Genomic DNA, 5,000 nt, shown 5'->3' with positions numbered 1-5,000 from the left:
CTCGTCCTCCACCCCTCCTCCTCCACCTCCCTTCTTACTCCTCCTCAACCTGCCCTCCTCCTCCTCCACCTCCACTTCCCCTCCTCTTCCTCCTCCTCCTCTACCTCCCCCTCCTCCTCATCTACCTCCCCTCCTCTTCCAGCTCCCCCTTCTCTTATACCTCCCCCTCCTCCTCCTCTATCTCCCACTCCTCCTCCTCTTTCCCCTTCTCCCTCTTCTCCTATTTTTGCGGCGCCTTCCACCTAATACTTGACTAATAACCTGCCAATGCAGTTAATTCCGGTGCCCCCCTACCCTTCCCCTCTCCCTCTCCCCCTCCCTCCCTATCCCCTATTCCCTCCCCCTCCCTCCCTCCCTCCTTACCCTCCCCCCTTTGCAATTGTCTTCCAACTCTTGCCATAAAAACACAAGTCTTTCCCCTTCCTCCCCCTCTCTCCCACTCCCTTCCCCCCTCCCTACCCCTTCCCTTCCCAATCCTTCTCTCCTCCTCGCTCTTTTATCTCTCTCTCTCTTTCTCTCTCTCTCTCTCTCTTTCTCTCTCTCTCTCTCTCTCTCTTTCTCTCTCTCTCTCTCTCTCTCTTTCTCTCTCTCTCTTTTTTTTTTGTCCTCACATTCGGCCCTCGATTTTGAGGTCCTTCCCTTACGCTCTCTTCCTCCCTTACCTTACTTCCTCTTTCCCTCCCTCTCTCCCTCTCCCACTCCCTCTCCCCCTCCCTCTTTCCCTCCCTAAGCCTAAATGCCCTCCAACTCTTCCTTGCCCCCATATATTCCCTCCACAATTACAACATCTTCCCTCCCTCTCTCCCTCCCTCTCTCCCTCCCTTCCTCCCTCCCTTAAATCCCTCATTCACTCACCCTCCCATACACTCCCCTTCGTCCCCCTTCCTCCCTTTCCCCTCCTATCCTTTCCCTTCTACTCCATACCAATACCTCCTTTACCTTCACCTTTTACCTTTCTTTTATATTACCTCCTTTACCTTTACCTCTTACCTTTCTTTTACTTTCCTTCTCCTCCTCTCCCCACATCTCCACTTGATTCTCCTTCTTCCCCTCCCCTCCCTTCTTTTCTATTCCTTTTCCTTCTTCCCCCCCTTCTTACCCTTTCTCTTCCTCCTCTCCACAACCCTTCCATTCTCTTCTCTTTCCCTCCTCCCCCTTCCTTTTCCTTCCCTTTTCTTTCCTCTCTCTCCCCTCCTTTACCTATCCTTTCCTTTCCTTCCCTCTTTACTCAATTCCCCTCCTTTTCTCTCTCCCTCCTTTCCTTTTCCTTTTATTTCCCTCTCCTTCCTTCCTTTACCTTTCCTTTCCTTCTCTCTCTACTCCATCCCCTCCCCTTTTCTTCCCTCCCCTCCCCTCCCTTTCTCTCTCCTTTCCCTTTCCTTTCCCTCTCCTTCCTTCCTTTACCTTTCCTTTCCTCCTCTCTCCACTCCCTCTACCTTTCCATTCCTCCTCACTCCACTCCCTCCCCTCCCTTTTCTTCCCTCCCCTCCCCTTGCCTCCCCTCCCTTCCTCTCCGCTTGCCTCCCCTCCCTCCCTTCCCTTCCTTCCCCTTCCTTTCCCTTCCCTTCCCTTTTCCCTCCCTTTCCTTGTGGCACTTTACCTATTTGGTTCTCGCTGACGTCAGGCGATTCTATTCAGTTAAGGCAATAATCTCATGGCCATTATTTATTCATTCATTTATTTATTCATCTATTTATTTTATTTATTTATTTTTGTCTTTTTTTTTTGTTCTTTGTTTTTCCCCTCCCTCGTTCTTCGTCTCGTTTTTCGTTTTCTCTCAGTCGCCTCTTCCCATTTTCTCCATTTCGTCTTGCTAAAGGCTTTCCATCTTCTCTCCTTTCTCGAATTTCCATCTCCATCTTGTTCTTCTTCTTCTCCTTCTTCTTGTTCTTCTTCTCCTTCTTGTACTTCTCCTCCCTATTCTCCTTGTTCTTCTCCATCTTCTCTCCTTCCTCGAATTTCCATCTTCTTCTTCTTGTTCTTCTTCTTCTCCTTCTTCTTGTTCTTCTTCTTCTCCTTCTTCTTGTTCTTCTCCTCCCTGTTCTCCTTGTTCTTCTCCATCTTCTCTCCTTCCTCGAATTTCCATCTTCTTCTTCTTCTTCTTCTTCTTCTTCTCCTTCTTGTTCTTCTTCTCCTTCTTCTTGTTCTTCTCCTCCCTGTTCTCCTTGTTCTTCTCCTCCCTGTTTTCCTTGTTCTTCTCCTCTTTCTCCTTTTCCTTCTTCTTTCCCTTTTTCTTCTCTTTCGTTTCTTCAAAGTCTCTTCTCTCTATTTTTTCACTTTATATTTTATCTATTTCTTTTCCATTTTCTTTCATCCTACCCTACGGACCAGAGTCTTATAGCATTAATTCTACGGATACTGTTTATCTACTACAGTGATCTTCTTCTACTTCATTTCTTTCGAAATCTACACTATTTTCTTTTTTCTTTAATTAATTTATTTATCTATGTATAGTTATTTCTTTATTTATATATTTATGTATTCATTTATCTATTTAGTTATCTATTTATCTATGTATTCATTTATACATATACATATATATATATATATATATATATATATATATATATGTCTCTATTTATTTATGTATTTATTTATATATATATGTGTATATATATATATACATATATTTATATATCTTTAATTTTTCTATTTATCTATTTATCTATGTATTTATCTATTTATATATATCTCTATTTATCTATTTATTTATCTATTTATCTATGTATTTATCTATTTATCTATACACTTATCTATCTGTTCATTTACTTATTTATTTATCATCGATTTATTCCTTTTATTATTCTTCAACTCTCACTCCACCCCCGATCCCTCCAAGCCTCTCTCCCCAAGAATGAATAAAATCGCCTGGCGGCACCAACCAGAATAAAATGCTTAAAGTCGGCCATCGGACGTCTGCAATCATTCCAGCTTCGGCTGTTTTCTAATTCCGTTCCCATCTGCATTCCAGGCCAGCTCCCACCCCATCCCCCACCCCATCCCCCCCCACCTCCCCCTCCACCCTGGTCCCCTCCATTTCAAATATGCCTCATATATTTCTATACCCAGTCCTTCGCCTCTTCCTCCTCCTCCTCCTCCTCTTCCTCCTCCTCCTCCTCTTCTTCCTCTTCATCCTCTTTCTCATCCTCCTTCTCCTCTTCTTATTCCTCCTCCTCCTCCTCATCTCCCATTCCTAAGTCTCTTCCTCCTCCTCCTCCTCCTCCTCCTCCTCTTCATCCTAAACCATTTGGTTTCGTCTTCGTATTTCTCTTCTTTTTCGTCATCCTCTTATCTTCATCTTCCTCTTCTTCTTCTTCTTCTCCCATATTCTATATTGCTCTTCTATCTCCTTTTGTCTTTCTTTTTCTTTTAACCCTCTCATCCTGTCTTCTTTCCCCTCTTCTCCTTTTCCTTCTCCTCCTCGCCCTCCTCCCCTCCCCTTTCCTCCTCCCCTTGCTCCTCCTCCCTCCCCCTCCTTCCCCTCCTCCTCCTCCTCTCCTTTTCTTTCTCACCCCTCTTCCTTTTTCTCTTACCCCTCCTCCTCCTCTTCCTCACCCTCTTCCTCCTCCTCTCCTCCTTCTTTTCCTCCTCTTCCCTCCTTCTCCACGTCCCTCCCGCCCTCCCTTCATCCCTTTCTTCCCTCCTTGTCAGGTCGGTCCCCAGATTTTTATCACATTCCATTCCTCTGTCCATATTTTCCCTCCCGTGCCCCCACTCCACTCCCTTCCCCCTCCCCTCCCTCCCCCTCCCCTCTCTCTCCCCTCCCTCCCCCATCCCCTTCCCTCTCTTCCACTCCCTTCCCCTTCCTCTCTCCCCATACTATATGTTCTATACATTACTCTCCCCAATCCTCTCCCTCTTCTCTCTTCCTCTCCTCCTTCCCCCTTTCTTCATCCTCATTACCTTTCCTCGTCTACTCTTTCCCTCCTTCTTTCCTTCTCTTCTTCCTCCCTCATCCTCTCCTCATTCCTCCCTTCCTTCATTCTCATCTCCCTTCTTCCGTCATCCACATCATCCTTCCTCTTCTCCTCTCTCTCTTTTCCTCCTTTCTCCCCCTCCATCTTTCCTTCCCTCCCTCCCTCCTTTATTCTTTTCCTCCTTCACTCCTTACGTTTGTTATTCCTTCTCATCTCTTGACAAATGGTATATATATATATATATATATATATATATATATATATATATATATATATGTGTATATATATATATATATATATATTATATATATATATGTATATATATATATATATATATATATATATATATAATTGCCTCTATATTAGTGAAGAACCTTTGCACTTTCTAGTACAAAATCCCAAATTTCTATTACCTTTATCTATAATGTACGTCCAATCCCACTGAAGGGTCAACGCGTAACAGCAACGAGGCCAAAGTCTTACATCCGCCTGAGGTAGTCATGACTATCTCTCGCGCAGAGAACAAAATTTCCAAACAGATAACATACATTAGAATGTATATATTGCATATTCCCCTACATGCTCCACATACCCGTCTGGGCCTCTACATACTGTACAGTAGACTACAACCTCCTCCACATATTCCACATACTTTCCAAATATGATAGTTGGGGCTTCCACACGTGATCCACATGTCTCACGTATCACCACCCCTCTCCTTCTCTACCTCACTCCGTCCCTCTTTCCCTCACTCCCTCCCTCCCTCCTGCCCTCCCTACCGCCTTCCCTCCCTCTCTCCCTTCTTTCCTCCCTCTCTCCCTCCTTTCCTCCCTCCCTGCCTCCCTCTCTCCCTCCTTCCCTCCCTCTCTCCCTTCTTTCCTCCTTTCCTTCTTTCCTTACTCGCTCCCTCCTTTCCTCCCCCACTCTCATCCTCCTTCCCTTCCTCCCTTCTATCCTCTCTCACTCCATCCTTCCACCCTTCCATTCTCCCACCCTTCTTCCCTCCCTCTCATCCTCTCTCCCTCCCTCCCAACCACGTTCACCGGCCCCTCATGAGATCAACTTCCCGTCTATCAATTTTCC

The sequence above is a fragment of the Oratosquilla oratoria genome, chromosome 22 (assembly GCF_046742065.1).
Source record: "Oratosquilla oratoria isolate Oo_2021 chromosome 22, ASM4674206v1, whole genome shotgun sequence".
NCBI classification, from domain to species: domain Eukaryota; kingdom Metazoa; phylum Arthropoda; class Malacostraca; order Stomatopoda; family Squillidae; genus Oratosquilla; species Oratosquilla oratoria.
The sequence above is the reverse complement of the archived record's forward strand: the minus strand, read 5'-3'. Positions refer to the sequence as shown.